At 45.4% G+C, this 27,127-nt stretch overlaps 1 protein-coding gene and 2 long non-coding RNA genes across 6 annotated transcripts in view; 2 read left to right on the forward strand and 1 right to left on the reverse strand.

Moving 5' to 3' along the window:
- Nucleotides 1–27,127, reverse strand: part of LOC310662055 — a 359,048-nt gene that overhangs the window by 295,430 nt on the left and 36,491 nt on the right. The window lies entirely within an intron of this gene.
- The window catches only part of LOC310661949 (acid-sensing ion channel 2), a 384,099-nt gene that overhangs the window by 211,118 nt on the left and 145,854 nt on the right, over nt 1–27,127 (forward strand). The gene's annotated exons all lie outside the window — the stretch shown is intronic.
- LOC310662056 lies at nt 21,389–21,975 on the forward strand. Its single transcript, XR_014504235.1, has 2 exons — nt 21,389–21,487; nt 21,783–21,975. It is a non-coding gene; the product is annotated as an uncharacterized lncRNA (long non-coding RNA).

The raw sequence follows: 27,127 nt of genomic DNA on the forward strand, positions 1-27,127 counted from the left end.
ACAACAGGATTGCCTTTTTATGTATATAGGAAGATAATGGTAAGAGCAGTTTGACAGTGGAATTGATTGTCTAGAGGGCTGGTGGGCTGTCCCTTGTTTGGAGGTCTGTTGTAATTCCTTGGAAGGTGTTGCACAATAAGACCCCCCCCCCCTTATTTTTGCAATAAGGAAATGATAGGAAAATGCATTGGTGGAAAGTGTGGGATGACACTTGCTTTGATGTAACACCCCTGCAAACAAATCAGGGTGAATGTTCATTGACCAGGTCTTCTGAGACCTAAGGAGGAATGTCACACAGCAGAAGTGGACTATTTTGGAGATGAGAAGTCTGAGATGAGGCGAGAAAAGGCGCATCCAGGAGGAAGAAGTCTGATTTTTGCAATTTTGGGAGAAACAGCATGCCTTAGTAGCAGAGTGAATATGATGAGGGGAAAAGTCGAAGATAAAGCCAAAGCTTTGTGCCTGGTCAGTGGGCTTAGATGATAATGTTGTTGATGAAAAAGAATTGAGGAGAGGGTGATAACTACTTGCTTATTGTGCATCACCTCTGTGAGGTCCCCCCTCGTTTCTGTTTTTTAAATAATTGGTAAACTTCTAAACAAAATAAAATAAAACCACTCTTGCTGAATCTAGGATGATAATCTTTAATTCAGGGTCACACTGGGAGCTGTTTTAAAGAGACAATTATGTTAACAGAGGGAAAGGATTATCGCTGAACGAAACCCGCAGCTGCCAGCTCTCTGCTAGCAGAACTGCTAGTCACGTGCCTCGATCAATCCTTTGCACACAGTGCTTCAGACAAACAGCCCCCAAAAATGTTTATGTGAATAAGAATGGAACAACAATTATAAGTAGCTTCAGTGGTGAGTGGGCAATGTTTTCACAACACAGCAAAATGCTTACGTGTTTTCCCCAATTTCATTAAAAATAATTTCAGGCAAAGAGGCACTTCATCCATTACAGAATCCAGAAACCCACCATGACCACTAATTAACATTTGTGATGCATTTGTTATCATTTGTGCTGGGGTGCAGGCAGCCAAGCTCAATGGAGCTGGAGTCTTTGCAGGATTTGGACAAAATCTGGAATGAGTGCTGGAGCCGGCCCAAGTAAAGGTCAGCCGAGAGGCAAAAGCATGGATCGTGATACCCACACAAATTGAGGGGGTGTCAGAATAATGGGGAGGGGCATGAAGGAGGGCTAGGCCATAGCTGAGCAGCAGGCCATGGGCTTTGCATGCAAAAAAGTCCCAGATTCAGTATTTAGCATTTCTAGGTGGAGCTGGGGAACTGCAACTGCATTTTAGTGTAGACAGACTTGAGCTAGAGGGACCAGAGATCTAATTCAGCATCAGCAGTGGCCGGTGTGGCGGGGCAAAGCCCAAAGTGCAGCTCTCCTGTCACCAGCATTGCTGCAGCCAACTTGAGCAGGGCTGGAGCAGGCTAGAGCAAGAATAATATTGGGGGCATGCAGATGCAAGAGCTGGACCAACTTGGTGCATCCACACAGTCCTGACCTTGATGCTGCCTTTCTCAACCCAACCCCAGCTCAGGTAAGCTGCAAGAATGCCTGTGATGGGAGGGCAACTCTGTGGCTCTGCCCATCCCCACCCCAGCTGCTGCAACTTGGCATAAGGCAGCTTCTCATGTTTTTAGCCGTTTTAGGTTTCTAGCTTCCCCCCAACATTCTGCCTGTGCGCCCCCATGTGTTTCCCCAAACAAATCATTTTTAAAGCCTTTTGTAGTCTGCCACCCACCTGTGCTGTTCATGAGGACAGCAGAGAACGCCTTAACATTCTCCTATAAAAAGAAAGCCCGCAAATTAACTGGGTGTCATATTAGTCTGGTACTTATGCTGTAGTGGCAATATGAGTAGGCAGCCAGCGGGGGGGGGGGGGGGGACTCAAGGCACAGAAGGCGATTGATTTTATTTAAGGAAATCCCCCAGCCTACCCACCCTACCCCCACCCCCAGCATCTCCAGGTAGAGCTGGAAGAGATCCCATCTGCAATCTTGGAAAACTTCCACCAGTCAGGGTGGCGAACACTGAGCAAGATGTCCCAATAGTCTGACTTGGTTGAATACAGCTTCCTGGGTGTCCCTGTGAAACTGGGAATTTGCTTGGCATGCTACTATAAAAAGGAGGAAAATGCTTAAAACCTGCCAAAAGACTCTGACAAGTGCAAGATCCCTTAGGCAAATACTATTTCTCTTCATTGTGTGGCACAAGATGTTTTGCCCAGCAGTGTCCCCAAAACTGACGTGATCCCAAGAGTTCTTTGCTTTTAAGTCATTTCAGAATTGTGTCAGCCACATGGTTACCTGGGGCTCTGGCAGCCCCAGGTAACCATGTGCTATTCCTAGGCAATTATATGCCTGAAGTAGCTAGACAGGACTCAGATCTGCCAAGAGACTCCTTCTGCTTCTTGCTGGCTAGGTAAGCTTTCAAGGCAAGACGTTGGAGGAGGCTCTTGGCAGATCCAAGTCTTGTGTAGCCTCTTTGTTAGCATTGGGATTGGCAGAAAGGACTCTGGCTAAAAGAACAGACAGTCTTCAAAACCATGCAGGGAAAGTGGTTGCTGCTACCTGAATGGCAGGCAGAAAATCCACACCTGCCTCTTTGCGTGGGACATAAGAAGAGCTCTACTGGATTTGGCCAGTGGGGCATCTAGTCCAGCATCCTGGCCATTCTCACAGTGGCCAGCCAGATGCCTATGGGAAACACACAGCACAGTTCAACAGCACTCTCCCCACTTGTGATTCCCAACCACTGGTATTCATACTGCCTCCTACAGTAGGGAGAGAACATAGTCATTATGGCTAGTCACCACTGATAGCCTTGTCAATGGTTTCCTACACTCATCAGTGGTTTCCTAGCTGGGATACTGAATAATAATAATAATAATTTTATTTATATCCTGCCCTCCCCACCCGAAGCCGGGCTCAGGGTGGCTAACAACAATAACACAGACACCAAGCAGATACATGCTGCTTAGGATGGAAGTGAGAGGTTTGGATCTTTAGAAAAGGTGAAGGTGGTCCAGTTAAGTTGGCCAGACTATAGAATTCCAGCCAATATAGGCTATTTCCATCACAGTGGATCTAGAATGGGAATGAAAGCAGAGAGCATGGAAAAGGGCTGGTGAGTGGATAAAGAAACTGGTCAGGGCCAGCCTTGCTCTTAGGTCTTTGTTGGCAAATTCTAGGTGGGAACTGAGAGTGGTATTGGAGAGCAGAGCACCTGCCTGAGCTTGTGGTACACAGGACAATCTCCCACCACCAGTGTTTGGCAATAAGATTTGACTGCTGTTCCAGTCAGCTCCTGTATGTCGAATGGGTGGTGGGGTGTTGTCCTATCCTTGGGTGGCACAATACCTTGGACCATCCCCTGATGCTGGTAAACTGAGAGGCAGGCAAGGAGATAGTGGAACTGACAAACATCAGTACTCGGAGCGAGACCAGAAAGTCACACCAAGATTGTAGCCAAGGCAAAAAGCCCCAAGCACTGCCTGGTTGTATGCAGGGCCAGGCCAAGGCAGTAAGAACCAATGGGCTGCTAATGTGGGTGTAAAGTCAGTGCAGTGTAGTGGTGTAGTGGTTAGGGTGTTGGACTAGGACCTGGGAGACCAGGGTTCAAATCTCCACACTCCCAGTCACTGGGTGACCTTGGGCCAGTTACTGTCTTTCAGCCTAATCTACATCACAGGCTAATTGTTTATTATTTTATTATTATTATTATTATTATTATTATTATTATTATAGATTTTCTTGTTTTACAGAAGCAAGTGTAATGTCTCTCGCATTTTTTCCATGTAACATTTTTACAAATCCTTTTCATTTGTTGAGACATTAGGGGGAGAAAAAAAAGGGGGTTGAGGGGGGGGGAAGGTGGGTGAGGGTGGGGTCGGGTGGCGATGTTTCTATTATGCTTAATGTATGTAGGGTTTGGTGTCAGCATTGCTTGTGCTGTTCACTTGTGTTCCTTTGATGGCGAGAGAGGTTGGGGTTGGCCCAGGGTGTGGTTGTTTGTTTGTGATTGGCTGTGAATTGTGAGGATAATGTGGGGAGGAGAGAACCATGTGAACCGCCTCGAGCTTCTTAGAGGAAATGTGGGATATAAATGCAGAATCAATGAATTCAGCACCTGTCAGGCAGAGGAGAGCAGGGGTGATAGAAGTATTCACGGGAACAGGGGTGTTAGGAATATCCATAAGTAGCCCTATTTCTTTTCTTTTCTTGCAAAAATGTTGGAGGGTATGCAAATATACATCATACTGTCGTCATAGTAACTGGGCTTCAAAAAAGGCTGCATTGCCCCTAATGTTGGATATACTTTTTCAAAAGAGTGACAACAGTTCATGTTCTTAAGGAATTATTCTCTTTACAATCTGATTGAAAAATGCAAGAGAGGAAATGGGCCAGATCCTGGCCTCCTTTTTGCCCAGATGTAAATCGAGGAGCAAGTGAGAATGAGGTTGGCGGAATCTGGGCAATTGCATCTAAACTGGAGAAAGCAAATTTCAGTCCTAAGTAGTCACTTAAAAACAAACAAACAACCCAACGTCATCTTAAATTACACGCAGGCAAGTAAAGTGCTCCAGGCGGACTATGGAGCTTTGCTCTGCTTCTTTTTCTTTCTCAGTGCTTCTTTGCAGTCATTCTTCCCTGACCTCGGCTCTGATTTCTGCTCTGCATAGGTCAAATGCTGCTGCATCGCTGGTGTCAGCCTTTGCATTTGCAGGCAGGAACCTCACAACATTGGCTAGAAAACATTGGAAATTTCTCTGCTGTCCTTGGCAGCAGAATCGGGGATGGCAGAGTGATGTAGCTGCCTCAGGCAGCAGATGCTGGGGAGTGGCAGTGAGGGGCTGGAGGACAGAGTTGTGTGTGTGTGTGCACCACGTGACTTGCCCTGCACTCCCTAAGCTAGCCTCCTGCCCTCAGGTGTGTTGGAGGATGCTGTCCTTTCACCCATGCAAAACTCAGATTCAGCTGTCAGCTGGGTCAGCTTTTGTGCATGGAATGTGTGTGTGGCAGAGGGACTCTTCCTTGTTACATCACCCTCGGAATGCAATCAGGTTCTCTAAAGAAGAGGTGATCAAATGTTCTCTCTCTGGGAAACCTTTTCTGTAACTGAATCGCTTTCCGAGACACTTCCCCAAACCACGTGTTGCAGAGGATTATGGGGATATATTTTTTGACACACACTTGTGAAGCCACACAGTTGCCCGGCCTTAAATGAGAGCACTACCTAGAACACTCTGTTCTCTGGCTGCTGCTCACTGCAGAGAGAGTTGAGGAGTGGTTCTTGCACTCTGCCTTTCAGGGAAGTTTGCCTGTTGCTGCTGATCTTCTCATTGATCAACCCCCGATCAGCAGATCCAAAGAACCCCAGAGACCCCTGGAACACAATGTGAAGTTCATTGCTGTAAAGAAGCAGCAGGAGAGAAAGCACACGCAAGCGGCGCTCCCTTTTATCAGACTTCCAGTGTAGCATTCAAAAGAAACTTGTGTGGAATGTGCTGGCTTCAGATGTGGAAATGTCTTCTTCCTGCCTGCCATGCAAGCTCCCTTTCTGAATGTAACATCAAATAGTGCAGAAAGAGAAAGCACATACACTTGAGCTTTCCTTCCTGATGCTTCCTGGATGAAGCAGCTTGAGATGGAGTCAGACGTTTGGGTCCATCTAAGCCAGGACTGTCTCTGAGTGTAAGTGGCTTTCTAAGGCCTTTGACACAGCTCTGTTCCTCTGCTTCCCCCTTTCCCTTTGGGCTAGAAGTGCTGGGCACTAATGGAGAACTCATGGCACTTCAGGTATCGTTGCAACTATAACTCTCCTTGTTCCTGACCACTGGCTATGTTGCCTGGAGCTGATGGGAGCTTGAGTGCAATGAAATCTTTTTTTCTTTCTGTTTTAATACCCGACTTTCCTCCCTGAGAGGACTCAAGGCAGCTTAAAATACCCTCTGAGAGGTCTCAAGGCAGATAAAAATACGAACTGCTAAAAACATAGGGAAAACAACCATTTAAAAACAATTAAACATTGATAGAATTAAAACTATATAAATATATAAAATCTGTTAAAACCAAACCAATAATTCCAAAAAAAACAGCACAGCACCAGCCCTTTCTTTAAAAGCAGTCAGAAAGCTGTTTGAGCCAGTTGAAGTTTCTGAGCACATTTCAAAGGCAGTCCCATGTAGAGCTCATTACAGTAATTCAAACGGGATATAACTAAGGTGTGTGTAACTGTGGCCAAATCAGACAGTTTCAAAGAATGGGCACAGCTGGTGCACTAGCTTTATTATCATTATCATATTGATTTATACCTCACCTTTTTCCTTGAAAGGAACTCAGGCGGCTTACAGATAAAAAGTTACAGATGCCCTTGGCCTGGCCTGGTCTTGAAAATATAAACAAAAAATTTACCGGAAACTGTGCAAATGCACTCCTGGCCACCGCAGAGACCTGGACATCGATGTTCAGGGCTGAGTCCAGGAGCGTGCCCAAACTAGACTACTGCTAGTTCCCCATATACAAGGGACTGAAGCAGGGACCTCAGCACATGCAAAGCATTTACTCTGCAATTCCCCCTCTTCTGCTACAGCTCACCTTAATCTTAAATATTTGCTGGTGGTTCGCGAGCTATGACTTACCAACTTGTTGACTTGCCTGACCTCTGCTCCCTGACCCTTAGCTTCTTGGGCTTCTTTCGAGATATTGCAAGAGGTCAGTGTACACATGTTCTTTGTAGCATCTTCCTTGAGTAAAATCTAGAGCTACTTGCACTTTGCATGTCGATGTGTAGCACCAGCTCTTTGCATGTAGTTGCAACTGTAGTTGGCCTCACATTGCGAGCTTTGCCTTTTGCAATGCTCTGGTTGCCCTCTAGAAGGTGCCCTGACCTTTATGGAGCCCCAGAAAGGTTTAAAAGGGAGAAAATCTGGCCCAGATGAGACCCTGGATGTTTGGTGGTGTGGGTTTTCTAGAAAATCTGGAATGGGAAGACTTAGTTTGCATTGAATTTTCCCCCGATACCCTAGATAATGATCTGATTTAGCATGTTTGTTTTACTTGTATTTAATAAACAATCTAAAAACTTTGAAACTGCCAAGCTGGCCTAATATTTGTTTGGCATACATTCACTGCTACTAATGAACTTACGAAACAAAACAAAAAAATCACTGAATAATTAACAATGGAAACATTTCCACCCTTCATCACTGAATATGTCCTGTGCACAGATTTTTTTCCATGATGCCTGCTGGACAGCACATGGATTTTTTAAAAAAATGATGCAGAGATTTCTGATCATAATCTGAAACACTTATTTTTCTTCGGGGAAAGCAAAATATTGCAAGAATTCTGGGTTTCATCTTAGGGTGAACTAAGATCCCTGCTACACCAGAGAAAGCGTGGTCACTGTTTTGAGACTGCATGCAGAGTTCATAAGGCAAGTAGTGCACCCCAGGGCATATTAAGCCTTTTTTCTCACACAGGAGGCTTCAACTTCATGGGGTGGGAGGGCAGATGCTGTTGGGTATGATTGGCAGTTCATGTTATGCAGTGTGTGGACATTCTAGTCTTTTGAGGCATCTTAGGGAGTGTTGAAAGCTTCTGTTTATCACCTTATTTAACAAAAATTCTATGTGTCATTCCATGGTAAATAATCCTGTGCTGGATGTTAGCTGGAAAATTTATTCCTCGGGGAGAAGGGCAGTGAGAGAGTGAGTCTGTTTTCATAATCTGCTTGCTGATTTGATTTGCATGGAGCCTGCATGTAGGGATACTGATGTGTATATGTGTGTGGTGGGGGGGAGAGGATTTGGAGGGGTATTTAGTCCACAAAGGAGGGGGAAACTGCCTCCCCAACTCATTTTTGGTGGTTTCTGGGGAATTAGCCAGTTAACACCACCCGACAGCAGCAGCTCAAGGCTGATTCATTCATTACTCTTTAGGCTGATTCATACATGCATGTGCATTACTGTGTTGGTTCCAAATTAAGTCTCCTCATGCTCAGAGGCACTCATCTGTACTATTATTTAAGACATCAGTGGATTTGAAAGCAGCAGCTGGGGCTGAGGGTCACACTTTTCTCATACTCAGATGCACCTGATATTTCATACATCACTGGAAAGACATTCCAGGGTGGAGCCCTTTCCATTCCCTGAAAATATGTAATCTGTGCATCCTGAAGTTTCCCTCCCTCCCGTGACTGTTTCTTTGCATTACTGCATGAACACCATCCCCAGGATTTTATGTCTCATCTCCACTCAAGGCACCTTTGAACCAGCAGGCAAGAAAGATGGAATTACATGGACTTCTACAATGAAAAACAGGCCCACAATTTTGCAGGAGCTTTTTAATTAAGCCTGGATTTCTCCTATGACAGTGTCTATAGAGCCATAAAAAAGCTTTGGAGGTTGATTAAACAAGCGGAGCCCTCTTGCAAACGCAGCCTCTCCAAAATAATAAAGAGATGAGCTAGAACAGCAAAATCTTGTGTGGAGGAACAGCAGACAGTAACAAACGGTTTGCAATCCTTTATTTGTTAATTTGACAATGCAGAGAGATTTCTCTGCTGGAAACCTGCTCAGCACATGGCGGGATGCAGACGTATGAGTTCATTTACAAACCGAGCCAAAATGAGAGCTTTTCATTCTCGGACTTCAGCTTCACTACATTTTTTTAGCCTGCCTTCTCCCTGAAAGATGTGTGAGTTAACAATGAGGAAAACAACTTCAGGGTGCTTAAATAACTTATGCTGTAACCTGACCATGCAGAGCAGAGAAACGGCTCATTTCCTGAGCTTTAGTAGAGCTTAGTCATTGAGAGAGGATGAGGGTCACTCATGGGCAATTTGACTGTTCTTGCCTTAATTTCAGTTTGAAATTTGAACTTTGAGTCACATACATCTTTCCAAGTGGGTGCCTAATTGGATTTTTTGCCTGATCTGGGAAAAACTGCCAAGAAGTTTTGGGGAGGAAGAATTATTGTTGTTGCTGTTGTTCTGTTGAGGCCAAGGCTGCTTTGGAACCAACACTACTTTCCCCGTGTGCTTGCATCTGCCCCCCTGTAGTGCTCACAGGATTTTAAAATAGCTTATTACAAAGTCATTTTCCTCCTGAAGATATAGTCTTAGTGGGCCTTATGGTGCTGCTGTGCTTTTAACTGCTGAGATCGGCATAATATGAGTGTGGTGTAGTTTTATGCATGTGGATAGCAGAATGATGCAACTTCAAACAAGAGATAAAGCAGAAAGCTCTCAGCATTCATGGCAACTCCACAATCACCCATCAATCACACCTTTGTCTGCCAATGATGCCCCCATTTAGCATGGACAGAAAGAACCAATTAATGGACGGCAGCAGATAAATGATCCCAAATGAAGTACACATGCAGAACAAAACCAGCAGCCACAAAGCCACTTCCCCCAATGCCTGTGGTGCATTTAACAGGTGTTCAGCAACCAGCACCTATAGCTTCAGATTCCAAGGAACCCAACAGATCTGAATCTCCTTGTAGCAGAAATAGAGAGAAAGCCTGCAAGCAACCACTCTTTTGTCATGGAGCACATACCACTCCATATGAAAGGAAGGACAGATGCTCTTATTGTAGCAGCTCCATGGCTCAATCAAGAGGAGGCAGGCAAAGACAACCCACAGATTCCTCAGGAAGATGGGTCAAGTCCTCGGATTTTGTTAGGGGCTGCCCAAAGTGGTCCAAATGCCAAGTCTTCTGTGCTGAGCTATGAATTCCCTTTCCTGTTCCTTCCCATTTTCAACCTTTGTTTTAACTCTGCAGTGCACCCAGTCACCCTGTAAGCAAAGCACAGTGCTGGTGGGACCACAGCTGACTGCCATTATATAAATAACTGTTTATATAAATTAGCTGAAGCAAAATTGTGTGTATGTCATGAATCACAGAGGTGCCTACCACCAAGGAGGGCTTATGTTACTTATTCTCTAGGCAGGAATGACTCCCTCCCTACAGAGGTGTGTCTAGCACCTTTATTATACAGCTTCAGAGGAATGCTGAAGGATAGGCAAAAATCAGCACTTTGGAAGGAATCAAGGTTCAGGACCACGGATAGCGCTCCTCCAGCTGAATCTGCATCTCCAGGATTCTGAGCCTGCTGGTTGAGTTTTATAGTTGGATTAGGAAATCATTTATGCACACATATGCCCTGGACCAGCCATCAGACTCTGGCAGCAGAGGGGTCTCTTTGGAGCTCAACAGAGATAGGTTCTAGGGGCCCATGGACCCACATCGGCTTCCTCAGAGCTGCAGCTGCCCAAGGACTCTGTTGTTCTGGCCCAGCAGATCATGAGCTTGTGAGCTGAGTCCTTCAAAAATTAAAAATGACCCTGATCAAGTTGTAATGGGGAAAAACTCTTTTACACAGGTAAACATCAGAACTTAAAACAGTCAGATTGCTGCATATGTGAAGGAAACACACATACAAAAGAGGGGCTACAGCAGGGATGGTGAACTTTTGGCCCACCATTCATCAGCTGATGAGCAGAAAGCTCAATTGCACCAGGTTTTAAAATTTCTTTCCTTCCTTCTTTCTTAAACACATGCACAGATGCTTTTACTAATAGTTGTTTGATCAACCCCAGCCCTAGAATGCTTTCCTGAATAAAAAAAAGGTCTTACGTTGCTCAAGGGAGATAAATGGGCTCAGACTTCGTTAGATCTCTGAAACACAATCACCAAGGATATCTCTATGAACCCTCACCATCAGCACACATCTATATACTACAAAGATAATTGCCATGCAACTTTTAACTATCAAGCCTTCCTCAAAAGAAGCTTGGGAACAATGGTTTGCCGAGGTGTGGAGAGTGTGTGTGAGGGAACCAGCACACCCTGGGCTGCACACTATTGGGCTTGAATCTGGGAGTCCTGGGTTCAAGTCTCATCTGTGAAATGTCTCACTTGCACGGTCTGTCAAATAAGGTATGACAACCTGCTCCAGCACATTGCTGAGAGGGCAAATGCAGTGGAGATAGCAAAGAATTTTTAAAAGTTAAATTAATTATATAATCTATAAATAAATCTATAAATATTAGGAGTAATTTGACAAAAACAACCCCCCAAACCATTTATAATCCATACAGATAAGCCAGTTTTGTACTCTTGGGATAAATTTAAAGATTACTTGAGTCCCAAAATATCTCCCTTGGCATCATTTGAACTCTTGTCAGAATTACTAGGGGGAAGTGGTTATATTTTAGGCCATCACAAAGGATGAACGGATGTTGCCATAGAATAGGGATGGAAGCCCTCCATATTGGACTACAATTCCCATTATCCCTGATTATGCTGGCTGGTGCTGATAGGAGTTAGTGTCTGACATCTGAAGGGTTCCAGGTTGCCCATTTCTTCCTTATAGGGATTCTATAGGTTACCTGGCAGATGGGTGCTTAGATTGCCAAATGTTGGTTGGAACCATCAAACTGCAGCTGGCAGCTTTCCTCACTCAAGTACCTTCAGGATCCAGATTGAGTCTGGCCACTAGTTCATCTGGAAGGAGTATATAAAGGCCCCATTGTGGGTGGTCATTAGGGTGAACAGAGAACTACCCCACCAGCCTACCCGCTTACTTACAACTAGTCCCAGGGATGGCCCTGGCTGTCAGTTTGCTCCCTCTTAGTCTCAGTGTTGCCTTTGTAGAACTGAGCAGGAAGGAAGATGGGAACATATGCAGAAGTAGTTGGCTCTACTTGTCATTGGCTCTAGCTCTACCTACTGTTGGTCTCCCTGCCTTCCATCTTACAAGTCCCAAGCAGGCATCAGCCATCACCGTGAAGGGCTTCCTGTTCTAACTGAGCTGCGCTTAAGCAACATGGTCTTCCTGAGCTTGGACATGTTCTCTGTGTCCTTGGTTACTCTTTGGCTGTGAGTTATGGCTTGCTTCTTGAACCTGCCTCCTGGTTTGCTGATCAGTTTTTAATTTGCTTTTTGGTCCTGACTTCTGACTTGTCCCACGGCTTCTGGCTCCTGGCTTACCTAAAACTGCAGTGCCCCCACATATTGAGGGGCAGGGGGCTTCCCAACTGCTTTTAGCAGAACAGGGTATTTACAACCATTTCCACATGCAGTCAACTGCCTTGTGAACCTGCTGTTTGTCCTGTTTCTGAGTTAGGCTATGAACACACTATACCGTTAAGCACATGTTCCACCTCAATTCTGGTTGGTTTATTAAGGCTTTGCTGGGAATTACTCTGTGGGGGTAAACTACGGTGCCCGGAATACTCCCAAGGGAAAGTATGTGCTTTGAATGTGCTTTAAAGGTATAGTGTGGATGCCGCTTTTAATTGGGAAACATGTCATTCCCCTGCATTGTTTCTGAGAGCAAACTGACAGCTTCTTGTAGCAGCAATTCAGTAAAACGAAAGGAAGAAAGTAAGGAGATCCAATGATGGTTGCATAATGTGTGGTTTTGCCATAAAAGAACAGTTGGCTGGCAGCCACAGTGGACTGTAGTTTTTTCATCAGTGACCTGACTAGGGTCGTCTAATTTTCAGTCTCAACAATCTGTGAAAGCAGCTTTATTTAGTGCTGCTGTGCATATTTTCTGTTGTTATTCTGTTTGTTTTGTTAAAAAAATAACCCATTTCCTTAATTACTCATTTGCTTAAAAGTAAATTTATTTTTGTTACATTTGCTTTCACTGTAGTTCCCCTCTTCTTTTACTATTTTGTTTTTACTGCCATCTCCAACTGGCTGCCATTTTCTTTTCCCAGAATGCTTCAGATACTGTATTGTTCCAGGGCATTCTGGGAGGAAGAAAATAGAGGATGGAAAAAAACAGCAGTCATTTTCTCATTGGAATGCCCTGAAACAATGCAGTGTTTGAGACATTCTGGAAGAACCAAGGAGTGGTCACCCATATCAGATGCTGCTTCCAGACAAAAATACCTGCCTTCCCCCACACACTTCATTACTCTTGTTATTAGTTTCATAATGAGTGAAAGTTGAACCAAATGGGCCCCATTCCATTCAATTTAATTAGTTACAAATCAAATGAACATCCCTAATGCTTCATTTGCCTTGTGCCTTCCTGTAGCACTTTTCTTGAGATGTATTATTATATTCGTATGGACTTTCAGTCTAAATAGGGTACTAGTTTTATGAAGTATTGTAGGGCTGGCGGGTGAAGAAGACATGACAATGCATCTCCAAGTCAGAATAGAAGTATTCAGTCTAATGGTTAAGCAACATCATGTTATTATATACAGTAATATTGTTCTGTTGGGTGCCAAACTCCACAAAATCATAAAAGCATTTACAAGCTAGATAGGAATATTTTGGGGGGATACAGAGACATGTAGTTGTGCTCCATAATGAAGGACTTCAGATGTGAGGTGCTGCATATTTAGGCTGCAATTCTGTACCTAGTAGTATACCCAACTGAACACAGTGCAACTTACTTTTGAGTAGGCATGCATAGGATTGCTTTTGTCAAAGTTCTAAATATATATACAATACCAAATAAACTTTATCAAGATATGTCAAGTGAACTGCAACCCCCCCCCCATAAAACCCATGAAGCTGACTTTTTAAAAACTAGAATTCATTCTCTGAGGGTACTTTTAAACATACTTCTGTGAGGGTGGCAGAGGTAGTTTCACTGCTTTATAAGCAAGCAACTCTTGCTTCTATTCAGCAGCAAGATTGCAAGGAAATCGCAGTGCCGTGGAGCTTGAGTGAAGAAAGTCCACCCATGGTTGACACCAACTGGCTAGCACCCAAAAATCTATCCCTGTGGTTGCTTTGTGATGCTTAAAAGAACTAGGAATTCGAAAAATAAAATAAAAATTTAAGGTGAAGAATGAACAAGCATATGCACCTATTTTTTATATCTATAACCTGCCTTTTGGAACTCTTTGCAAGGCTGCTTGCACAAATTTAAGATCAATAGATAAAAATCAACCTATGGGGGAAAGATCAGTCTGTATGGCTGAATCAGTACTTTATTCATTTGTATGTAAGCCAATTGTCCATTTTACATAGCTGGGAAAACGTCGGGCTTAAACTATGAGGGAAAGATCCACTATGACTTTTTAATATATTATATCATTTATTACCTGCCGTTCACCCTAAGGTCCCAGGTTGGGTTACGACATTAAAACACAGTGCCCATCCTCAGAGCCTGAGCCAGCTCAACATCTGACTTGTCACCTGATGTGTCCCCAGAAGAGGATGGCTGTTCCCTGCTTAGAGGACCCCAAACACAGCTCTTTAGCTGGTGACATTGGGCTTGGGGTATCCAGCATCAGAGAAGTGGCATGTTCTTCTGACAGCCTTGTCAGTCCTTATCTGGCATCCAGATCTCCACTTCCCAGCCTGCTTGGCCCTTCCTCTGCGTAGGACTCCTCTGGGGGTCCCAGTTCCTCTTTCTCCATCTCACTAGGACTCTCCTTGGAGTTATCTAGCTCCAACTCCCTGATCTTCTCCCATTCCTTCTCAGCATCAGACCACCTTCTCCAAGACATCTCCACTGGACTCCTATCCCCAGACTATACTGACTAGCAACAGCTCTTCAGGGTCTCAGGCAGGGGTCTCCCCCCCCCTTCTTAACTTACCTTGAGGTGTCAGAGATTGAACCCAGGATCTTCTGCATGCAAAGTGGTGCTCTATTCCTGAGCTATGGCTCATCAGGCAATTAGAATACTAGCTTCAAAATAAATGGTCACCATTTGTATCATATCAGAACGGGAAATATAGAACCAATGCTCTTAGAAATGGCAATGTATTCTCTTTTCCTTAAGCGCTGTGACATTTTTATTTTGATGAATGTACATCTGTTGTCATTTGGGATTGTGGAGGGTTTTAGCCCTTGCATTAGCTTGTGTTTTATTATTCACTGGAGCCTGTAAACGTGGCTGTCATGTCCTCAGTGAATCCGACATCTCCCGGCAGGATCATGGGTGCAGCCTGAGGATATTTTAAACTCTGCAGAGTTGGAGCTTATGGAAGTTGTGTATTGGGAAGAAAGATAGGTAATATGCAGTACAGGTTTCCTATGGGCCATAGTGGCCAGTGGCCACTGAGAATGGTAGGGCAGAATGCAGGGAGCCCAACAGTAGGTGGCGCCAGAATCAATGACAGGCAGAGCCAACTACAGGTACTTCTACTTTTGTCCCCATCCTCCTCATCTCCGCTGAGTTCTCAAAGGACAACCATGAGACTGCAGAAGAGGAGGAGACTGGCAGGCAATGTAACCCACTGGCCTGGTTGGAAGTAAGAAGGCACGTAGGTGGGAGCTGGCTGAGGTTGGTGGGACAGTGCCTCATTTGCCAAAATGGATGAACCTCCGTTGGAGAGGGGGACTGTGTTGGTCTCTAGGACAGATAGGCAGTCCAAATTCAGATCTGAGGGATCCGTCCAAAGGGTAGTAGTAAATATTAAATGAGCTGTGAGGCAGTTAAGATGGAGAGCAATAGGTTAACCAGGGAAGAAAGGCAGGAGTAAGACCAGAGGAAAAATATGTAGGGGCAATCCATGTTGCAAGGAGAGTAAATAAACAGAGCTGTGGAAATGCAGTGAATGTTCATGAATTGTGGGGCAATGAGCTACATGGGGCTCATTTCATTCATGAGTGTGAAAGGAAATACAGTGGTCCAGGAAACAAAGGTCATAGCCCTTCTAGAATAGAAAAGTGGAAACTGACAAGTTGTTGGGACTCTCAACTCCTGTCATTTCCAGCCAGCAGTGGTCAGACATGATAGGAGGACCACAGATTCCCCCTCCCATCTCCTAGAAGGACTGCAGTTTAAAATTCCCGTCAGCCACCTATCCTGACATTTATTGTTGTTGTTAACTCAATGGAGGCTAGCATAGAGAAGCAGCTGCCAGGCCACCTTTCTTTCATTTTTCAACTTTAGTGACTGCTGAAACTCTGTTGACCCAAGAAGGGAGGTTACAATCTCTCCTATCCCTGAAAGTTACAAGAGATGGTGCCTCTTGTACTGCAGCAGGGAGCATGCTCCATAGCACTGCAGCCACCACCAAAAAGGCCCACCTCAATCTGGTAGATTCTTGCTCCCCCTTCAAAATGCTTTCATAGAGCAGCATATGTCTATGTGTCATGGGAGCAGAGCTGCGGACATGCAGTGTCTGCTGCCTGGGCTGACAGATTCTCCCTCAGTCAATGGGCTTTTTCATTTGTCTGTGTTGTGCAGGGAGAAAGTGGCTAGGTGAGACAACCCACCAGTACAGCAATACGCATCAGGTTCAGGAGGAATGGTTAGGGGGTTGGCTGCTACTGCCCTTCTACCCACCCACTCTATATCTGCTGCCCAAGGCAGCTGCCTCACTCTGTCTAATGGTAGGGTTGGCTTCAAGAAAAGTTGGGCTCAATACAATTTTCTCTTGCACACCTGTAGTTCTCCTTCCTTCCTCTTCAGATTCTCAACACGGTTGGTTACCTGACAGAACAGCACATTTTTTACTAGTTGGGCTTGTAAAAATCCTGGTTGGCTGGCAGTCCTGTGCCAGTCCTGGAAGGGTCAAAGGCCCAAAGTCTTGCCCCACTTCTTCTGACAATGGGCACGAGCGGATTATTTATGTGCGCACACACATATCCACGAGCTTTCCACCTGTTTCCCCCCCCCCTCCCCTCAGTTCACGGCCACACTTTGAAAACAAATATACAGGCAGAAGAAAAAAGCAGGGGTGGGAGAAACAGAGAAAAGGAAATGAAAACATCAATTCCCTGTAGTATGGATAATGCTCTTTTAGTGCTGCGGGCTGTCTGCTTTAAGAATAGCAAATGAAACAGGAGAGTTTTCCTGCTGCCATTTTGACAACATCTACACAATCACACAAAGAAAGAGAGAGAGAGAAGGAAGGAGGGGAAGCCAACTCCACATACAGAAAGGGTGAAAATGTTTTCTAATAAAGTCAGGGCTTTGGGAGATCTGAAACAGCCCCCCTGACAGACCCCAGCGGTGTGCGGTTGCTATCCAATTACCTTTCTGACCAAAATGGCATTATTATAGGGCTCTCTGAGTTGCAACACTAGGAAGAAAGCTGCAGCGGAACCTTCAATCTCATCTCAATCACTTGATGCTTTGTAGTTCCTTCTGAATGGGGTGACCAGAATTGGAAATATTTGGCCACAAACGCTGAACCTAGAGCAGTTTGAGGCCGCAAGGCTCAATTCCCTCCAGGCAGGTTCTTTTTTCTTCAGAAAGATGGTAAAGACCTTTTGCTTTCAGGAACCTTGTGGGTTATATAGCTGGCCTTTTTGATTTTATAACTTTGGGGTTTTTATTGTGTGTTTATGATTTTACGGGTGGCTTTTATTGTAGTGATTTTATTTTGTGGCTTTCCTGTGATGCTGGCTGCGGAGGGTCCTGTGAACCGAACAGAAAGGGAGATGGTGATGATGATAATGACAGTAATAAATAATAAGTACTCAGCTGCTAAAACTCCAGATTTAATGCCCAAAGGATCCAATTCTGCCACCAGAATAAATGGTAAAATAAATCACATTTGCATATACCGGTTTTATATTGCCAAGTAAACACATTATGCTCCCCCCAAAAGCCAAATTTACAACAAATCTGGATTAATTATAGGGCCAAGGAAAGAAGACGGAAGGGCATAAAGGCTGGGGATGAATGTGGGCTTCACAGGCAGGAATGGGACAAGGGAACAATTGGCGCTGGATTATGAGAAAAAGACTCTCATAACGCTCACAACAAAACACTAGGAAAGTGTGTGTAGTCACCACCTTGCGATTCTGCAGAAATTTAAGGTGATATTGTTTACACATTCTGAGTCTTCCTTTGTGACCGGCAGGCAGGAACAAAGATCAATCTGCATTACATTCCAAAATTCCATAGTCAACATTATGAGATTGCAGGTGGCATGGATAGCACAAATACACAGCCACATTTCTCCTTTTCTTAAGACAGATATAGGAAATCTTTGGCCTCCAGATGTTGCTAAACTACAACTCCCATCATTCCTGGTCATGCTTGCTGGGACTAATGGGAATTGTAGTACAGAGACAACTGGAGGCCCAAAGATTCCCACTGAAAGGATCCACAGGCACACACAAAGGCTGTGAACCTGTAACCACTTCTCTTGGAGCAGGCCCCATTGAACTTAGTTCTGGGTAGACACGTATTGGATTATTCTGCTGGGCAGCAATCCCATACCCTTTTACCTGGGAGTAAGCTCCATCGAACTTATTTCTCAATAGACATGCATAGGATTACACTGGTAGTTAAAAACAAAAAGTGCTACAGTCAAACCTTCTTGGAAGCTTTTCCTCCTGACAATGCCATTCTGAGAAATGAGAGATGGACTCTGAGCATGCTCAAGGGCATTCATCTATATTATTCCCAGGCACGTTCCTGAAAATGGATTCTAGCTGGCTCCGATTAAGCCCCAGGTCCACCCTGCCGTTCTTCACACACCCTGCCTTCCTGAATGGCTCAATCTATAAATCTGTGCAGGGGCTCCACTCTTGAGGGCTTTTGAGACTCAGCTAGGGGCACTGAAGGAATTCAGTCTTTGTGAACTGTCCTGGTCTGCACCTCCAGTGCTAATAGGCAGAATGGAACATAGACCATTTAGAGAGTTCAAATGCTGGTGGCACAAAAAATATGTACATCAAACTCCATTTCTTAAATGTGCATTTTGGGAGGGGGCAGGATGATGTTTAAAATGAGTTTTTTTAATGCATTTTTTTTAAAAAAAAGCTTTCAATTGTTGCTGGAAAAGCATCACAATACATTTAAAATACATATTTTGCGAGGGGGCGGAAATACCCCCCCCCCCAATAGAGAATCAGGATGGGAAGACTTATGAATGAACAGATGTGAAAGTAACATGGATTAGCCATAGAGTGATTCACCCATCCCAAGACTCAGCCCATGAATCTGCCTAAAGAGGATGCTCACTCAGTCACCTTGGGCTTAGAATGCTACAGATGTTCTTCTTTATGCAGAGCCGTTGGTTTACATCATTTTTTGCACAGGAACATCAGGAAAGAAAAATTAAAATGACATATTCCTCCTGCTCGAGGAGCCTGAAGATCTAAATTTGGGCAATGGGGAAGATGCCAAAGGGTGGAGGGGTTGGGAGAAGGAGCCAAGGAATGTGGCATGTTTTGGATCAGCCTGGAGGGGGAGACTCCCATTTTTCCTTTTTCTAAAACTCCTGGCTGGCTGTAAATCAACATGTGGGTGGCAGGAAAGCGTTCTGTGCAGGAGGAGAAACACTCTGCACATACTCAGAAGCACACATCTTTCTGACTGCGTCTCACCTTTCAGAGTAGAGTCTCAGGCTCGTGTTCAGATTAAACCCTAGGTGTGACCTCTGCAGTAGAGGGAATGTTGGTCGGGTCTAGTAGGTAGTCATTTCCTAAAACCCCTCTCCCCTTGTTTCCAAAAACGCCTCTTCGAGCTTTGTGGCTGGGGCTGCCAGCAGCCTTCTTGTCCTATCCTGCAGGGCACAGTGTCCTCCAGCGTCCGCCTCTACCCCTCCCATGTCCTGCTCTTGGATAATGTTTGGGTAGTCCAGTGGGGAAGTTAAGTGGCACCTGCTGTCTCTGATTGTTCTGCTGCAATCTTTTCTCCGGGGACAAGCCCCGTGTGTCTGCTACGAAACTGCTGAAATAACAGCTTTTGCACACATTTTCCTAGGCCTCGGGCACAATCACAGTGTTTGCAGCAACCTACTTAAGAGTTTCTGCTTTGCGGAGCAAAAAGCCATCTCGCGGTCTTCCTGCCTCACAAGTGGGGAGTCACAGGAGAGGAGAAGGGAATATCAGCAAGTGGATCACGCAGGGGCTTGCTTGCACAAGCGTGATTCAGAAGTCCCCTTCCTCCCTTTTTCCAAGTGTTCATCTTGGGAAGCAAACCCCACCTGTACAGGCAAGGGCCTCCAGGTCATTTATTTGATGGCTGCCCTGAGTCAATCAAGGAACTGTGGGCTCTGCCGATGGGCGCTCACAGCTCTGATTTTCTTTTAATGATCACAGCCCTGGATTGAAAGACAAGAGAATCAGGAAGCCCTTCAGGTTGTTCTTAGCTTTCCCTGAGCTCCCTTTGAGTTGGAGGGAGCAACCTTAGTGTCAAACTAAATGGCTCATTTGCTCTTCCTGGACATTTTACTTAATCCACCTTCAGCCTGGCCTTGTTATCACTGCCTCTATCACAGATAAAAACACTTCCGAATAAGGGTGTCTCCAGCTTTGTTTTTCAGTTGCCACACTATTCTTTGGCTTTTTCATGCAATCAACAGTGGGGCATGGTGGAGGAGCTAAGCTGTGAGGTCCTGCAACCCCACCCCCTACATATTTGTTGAATGCATGGGGGGGGGTACCATCTGCCATCCCCCCTTACAATCACACTGCATCCTGGGCTTTGAAGTCTTAAGGCTGCCCAAATAACTGTTCTCACACATGCTCCACGGCAAGCTTGACTTAGTTTAATTAAAAGCATGACAAACTTTGGGATGTCCTCCAGAATTTGTGAATAAGTATTCAGAAACAGTGGCACCCCAACATATGCTCTAAATTCCAGGGTTTTCATCTTTGTTATTTTTAGGATTAGTGAAACCTCTTAGAAAAAAACACACAAAGGCTTTAATGAGTAGGAAGACTGGGAAGATACCTACCCAGTGTTGCAAATCCTGGAGAGCGATGTGAAAAGCCTTGGTACATGATTACTAGACAATGAAATGATGCTCAATGCAGTCTCATTGATCAAAAAAAACCTGTGGGGAAAGAGCATACAAAGCAGATGGTTAGCTGAACTAGAGGACTGTATACAGCAGAATCCATTATATTGGCAGCGGGAAAGATAGTAAATGTGCATCATGGTCTTTGCACAGAAAGGAAAGGGGAGGAGAGGTGGAAGAAGCGACATTGGCCCGTTCACATGTGCATTTCAATCCTTTTGATGACTAGCAGCTGAATGTGTGAAATTGAATTGACTCTTCTGAAAAGCGTTGCATTAGGATTGATGAAAGTTGGCATGAAAATTCTATCTGTGCTGTTGGATTTCTCACTGGGTGTCACACATTATGCAGGCTCTTACCCGATGATGTAGCCATCAAGGGGCAAATAAGCATGTGTGAACCGGAACTTTGTCCTCAAATTTTGCTATGAACCTTTCAGTTCGTCAGTAAACTCTTTTGTGCATACTATCCTTTGTCAGTAAACTCATATAGGCATATCCTTCTGTTCTCTTGTATCGTTTTTATATCATTTGTAACATAACAAATGACTTCTCTTGTGAGATAGATTAATGCTGCACCCATTTTAAATGCAGGGTTTATGAGGCTGAGAAACAAGGGGAGCTTTTCCCAAAGCCATCAAGTGAGTACGTAATGAAGCTAGAATTTATTTGCAAAACTCCTTAGTCTAAAGTGCTACAGAAAGAGAAAAGGCCACAGCTCACTGGTAGAGCATCTGCTTGGACACAGAAGATCCCAAGTTCAATCCTTGGCATCTCCAGGTTGTTGTTGTTTAGTCGTTTAGTTGTGTTCGACTCTTCGTGACCCCATGGACCAGAGCACGCCAGGCACTTCTGTCTTCCACTGCCTCCCGCAGTTTAGTCAAACTCATGCTGGTAGCTTCGAGAACACTGTCCAACCATCTCGTCCTCTGTCGTCCCCTTCTCCTTGTGCCCTCCATCTTTCCCAACATCAGGGTCTTTTCCAGGGAGTCTTCTCTTCTCATGAGGTGGCCAAAGTATTGGAGCCTCAGCTTCAGGATCTGTCCTTCCAGTGAGCACTCAGGGCACTCTCCAGGTAGGGCTGGGGAAATCTCCTGGTCTGAAACCCTGGAGAGTGGCTGTCCGTCAGTGATGACAACCCTGAGCTGAGGTGGACCAGTGGTCTAACACAGTGCAAGGCAGCTTCCTGTGTTTCTAAGATTTGTCCATCGTATATCACTTACTTTTTTGCCCGCAGTGTTCCTGCCTTTCTTATGTGAACTTCTTTATTTTTTAAAAAAAAAGTCTTAAAAGAGACTCAAGTTTGCCAACAGTCAAAAAACAGAACAAATGCCATAAAAAACAAAACCATTAATTCAAAACAATGAGTTAAGAGTGTCTTTGTTTGAAAAAAAAATTGTTGTTGCAGTGCCTGTTTTACTACTGGAACGACTAAAACCAAAGGCTAGCCATTTGCCAGAGGCCAGTAATTGTATCTAAGCAGATGCCATAGGCGACTGGGGAACCTACAATTGCCAACTGTTTTTCTGGCACAGAGCCTGTGCTGCAGAATAGGTAGAAATTCTGAGAGCATAGCATTTCTTAGTATGGTGTGTGTGTGTATGTGTGTACACACACGCAAATGAAGTGATGCTGAAAGCTTCTACTGTTAAGCTTGTCTTTCCTGTGGCTGCTCAAAGCACTGGAAGAGACCTGCTATGTAGAGGTTGATATCCGTGGATGGAATCCATTTAGTTGAGAATGGTTAGTGACAAAATTGCAAGGTAAGGACACTTACACATGGCCTGTTTATTGACCATTCATCCTTATTTGTCAAAACAAGTGTCACCCCACACTTTCCAGTGTGTTTATCTGTTCCTCCGATCTCATGAGGAATCAGGTTTCTTGCACAAGAGCTCCTGAATTTGCCGGTATGCCAGTGACCCCTACTCCCACCTCCTGAAAATGACAACAGTCCCAATGTGTGCTCTAAGTGACTTATGGCTGAGAGGTAGGAAGTCAGCTGGCAGTACAGCCCTAGACAGAGTTACTTAAATGTAAGGATGCTTTAAGGGTCAATGTTTTTGAATGGGATTCCATCACATTCCGGCAAATTTAGGTTGCATAATTAAAGATGATTTGGAGCTCTTCTGCAACAAAGCCATTCCTCCCCCTCCCAAACTGAACCTTTTTTATGATAAGAAAGTGACGGGAAATATACTGGAAAGTGTGGGATAACATTTGCTTGATGCAACATCATCTAGCCTCCCTGCAAATCAATCAGATTGAATGAACGCCTGACATCATCTAACCTCCCCACAAACAAATCCAAATTAACCATCCATAAATAGCTGGTGTCTAACCTCCCCACAAGTATTGTTGTGCAAGCAAATCAAGATGAATGCTCAATAGACAGTATGTCAGGAAGAAACTTATGTTCTGCCAGGATAAATGATATTTAGTCCCAAGTGCATGCACATAGGATTGCAGACTAGATTAACATATCCTACTGAAGGTACGACGCAAAACAAATTCCACTTAGCAAATGGGGGCACACTTCCACATACTGGGCATGTGGCAGTGAAGCCCGCCTAAACTAAGGTTACCAGACGTCCCTGTTTCCCGGGGACAGTCCCCAGATTTACAAAACAGTGTCCTGACAAAATCCATTTATTTAGTAGAAAGTTGAAAAGTGTCCCTGGATTCATTGAAACAAATCTGGTAACCTTAAAACCCAAGCAATTCAGTTTAATTTGGAAAACAAATATGTTGGATAGTTTTAGATAAGTAGATGATCACATTTTATTATCCTTCTTTTTCTTACAGTAGAGTAGTATCACCATCCACATGCAGATTATCTTTAGAAGCTTTCAGAGACAAAGTTTTATAACCTTCTAGAAAGAACAATTACGATGCTCAGGCAGACTTGGACCATCTCACTTCTATAGATGCCCCCAGGAAATTCACATGATGAATATGGAGAGAGCTGGCCTCTGTTAATTGTCCCCAGGTTCAGTTATACCAGGGGTGGAAAAAACTATGTCCCTTCAGATGTTGTTGGACTGCAACACCCAACAGCACCAGCCATCCTTGCCAATGGCTGGGAATGATGGGAGTTGTAGTCTAGCAACATCCAGAGGGACACGGGTTCCTTATCTCTGCACTATTCGGTCATCCTACCTTTGAATGTGGATGTTCCCATTTTAGTGACCATGTGTAACAGCCAGTGACTAGTGGGATCTGCAACCAAATGTTGCAGTATGGAATGTTCCATTCAGGATTCCAGTCACTGCATTTCATTCCACTAATCTCTCTCTCTCCCCAAGTTAGTCAACATTCTGTGGCCACCGAGCATGCTTAGTTCTCACTTTTTGGGCTGTTTTCGAGGCCCCCACTGTTTCAGCTCCATATATATATGGGATTAGACAGATTTATGTAGAAGCTTATCGTTCCCTCTAGTTCTGATATTCCAACTGTGACTGAGTGATTTTACTTCTTCAGCCTAACACCTACATACATCAGGGAGATATTAATAGACTTGGGGCAGAAGGCCCCTAAGGCTTGTAATACTATATATATATCTAGATATATATGTGTGTGTGTGTGTGTGTGTGTGTGTGTTAATATCTCCCTGTTGTGTGCAAGTGTTAGGCTGAAGAAGTACTCAGTCATAGTCGGAATATCAGAACTAGAGGGAATGATACACTTCTCCTACATAAATCTGTCTAACCTTATTTTTAAAGCTGTAAATTAGTGGCCCTTGTTGCATCAGGCAATGGTGCAGAAATGGCAAAAGCATGTGGCATCCTTGAGTGGCTGTCAAGACCATGGGCCACAGCTGACAACTGTCCTCGCCAATCCTTTCAAGAAGAGCTGTTTAAGTTTCCCACAATCCACTTCATGTAGAGTCACTCTGAGGCATTGTGGGAAATTTAAGGTGGTGGCTCTTATCCACCCAGCACTGATTCATAGCTCTGCTGTGGTTTCCTGCTGTTGCTACCACCATCATCAGGTAAACTTGCCAGTAGCCTTTGATGCAGGAAGAAGCCCTGTAGGGAGCCATTTGATGAGGGGCTGACACAGGTCACATCCACACCATACATTTAAAACAAATTGAAACCATATGGCATCACTCAAAGAATGCTGGAAAAGGTACTTTGCTAAAGATGGTGGGAATCATAGGAGCCAACTCCTAGGGGCTGAGGTCTGTTCAGGCCCCCCACATAAAATATTTGAGAGGGTCGGGTCCCCCAGAGTTGATGGCCATTCAAACGGTGTGCATGTGCTTTGTCTTGTGATCAATTATGAGGGCTGGGGCTTACCTGCCCCCAATATTTTATTCAAATTGGCACTCCTGCTGGGAATTGTAGCTGTGTGTGCAAACTACAGTTCCCAGTATCCTTTTTGGGGAAGCCATGTGCTTGCAATGAGCTATCCTTGCATTTGTTGCATGAAAGGAATGCCTCCTTTTCTTTGTCTTGAAGCTGCATCTAAATCAGTTTCACCTGATGACCCCAAATTCTAGTGTTATGAGAGAATCCCCTCCCCCGCTCATCATTTTTTAAAGCTCAGGTGCGCCCTTATTGTCATCATTATTTTTTAATGTGCTAAGAAGTTGAACCAGCGCACTCACCCGCAGCTGATCTTTGGCAGCTATTTTCAGTGCCACGACTCCACCCTCAAACATATGGAATCATAATAAAGAAATGGAAGTGTCTCAACAGGAGTATGGCGCTCACACAAGAAGTAATCTGGGAACCCAGCTCAGTGGCATAGCACAGGTTTTGCATGCCAAAGCTCCCAGGTGCAATCCATGCTACCTTCAGTTTAGTAAGGATAGAAGACTCTTGGTTAGAGATCTTGAAGAGCAGATGCTGGTCTGAGAACACCTTGCTGGGTTGGATGGTCAAATAGCCTGATCTGATATAAAGCACCTTCCTGTGTGGCTCATCTGCAACGGGTGCACACACACACACACACACACACCCCTTCAGGGAAACAAAGAGTGCGTTTTAAAGAATTTGCAGAATGCAGAGCTTAATCTAATCCCTGTCCGGCAAAAGGCGAACTCTCAGAATGAATACAATGCAAAAACAGACCACAGAGGGGGGTGCAGAGACAGATGTGTTCAAATATTCAAGAAACTGGCAGGGATATTCAAAGGACTGACTCTTATTAGGGCACAGATGGCCCTGCATCAGGGGAGTTTTATGCATTCAGAACGTTCAGTCTCTGGGATTTTATTATTTTTATGTTGTGCTCCACAGGGAATTGCTTAATTTGAATCGAATCCCAAACGCGTTTCTGGTACCAGAAACATGCGAACTAATTGCATCTATGAGCATGTGCAAAATTCCTTGACGGTTCCCTAGAATGACTTATGCTGAACCTGCAATTGCACACCTGGGATAATGGCTGTGGAGGGCCCCAGCTGTGATTGCAAGACTATCCTTCCTGAATCCTGGGTCCCACTCCTTTTACAAACTTTTAGGAAAGGCGCTACCAGCCTTGCCACCTACAGAGGCTGAAGGTGGGTGCGATGTTGACGAGATGCACCACACAGTTTAAACAAAGCGAAAAGGATCGGTGTTTTGCCTTTTCAGAGCCGTTGCTCACCTCGCCTCACCTCAAGGGTACAACCCGGAAGGCAGTTGCAACCAAAAATCGTGCCTTTGCGCCGATTTAATCGCGCGGACTCCCTCCCCCCCCCCCCGCCTCGCATCTCCCTCCGCTGCGCTCCCTCCCCCCGCTTCCAGAAGGAGGAGCCGTAGCGCATCCTCGGTCGCCTCTCGGAGGGAGGCTGATCTTTGCGGGCCAACTACGGTGTTGGATCTGCTGCAGGCGCAAGGTGCAGCTCCGTCGGCGGAGCGCGCGGCTGGCGTCTCTCCCCGCTTCCTCTGCCGGTCCATCTTTTGATTCTCTCTCCCTCTTCCCCCACCCCACCTCGGTGATCGGAGCAGGACGCTGGAGGGGTGGCCAGGGCAGCGGCTGCGGAGCTGAGCGCCGCCTCCTTTCTCTCTTCTATCCCCCCCCCCGCCCGCGTTTCCCTCCCCCTCCTCCTCCTCCTCCTCGCCTGGATCTGCGGAGATGAGCCGCGCTGGGGAGCAACGCCCGGCTCGGCAAGGCTGGTGGGAGAGGAGGCGCCGGAGCGCCGGTCTTCCTTGAGCCGTCGCGAGGACTCCCCCGATGCCGGCGCCAGTCTGAAGTGAGTGGAGCGGCCGCCCCTTCGGCCAGGCGCTCCCGCCGCCCCTCCTCTGGATGCTGCCGCTGCTGCTGCTCCGCGGCTGGCCCCCCTGCGAGGGCTCGGGAGGCGGGGAGCGCGCATGGCGGCGGCGGCGCAGCAGCGGCGGCGGGGCTCGAGGGGGCGGCCCAGGCAGCGCCCGCTGCGGCCGCGGCTGCCGGGACTGCGGGCGGTGCGCTGGCGTCGGGCGGCGCCGGCTC

Source organism: Podarcis tiliguerta (genome assembly GCF_965153285.1).
Source record: "Podarcis tiliguerta genome assembly, chromosome: 13".
Lineage (NCBI taxonomy): Eukaryota > Metazoa > Chordata > Lepidosauria > Squamata > Lacertidae > Podarcis > Podarcis tiliguerta.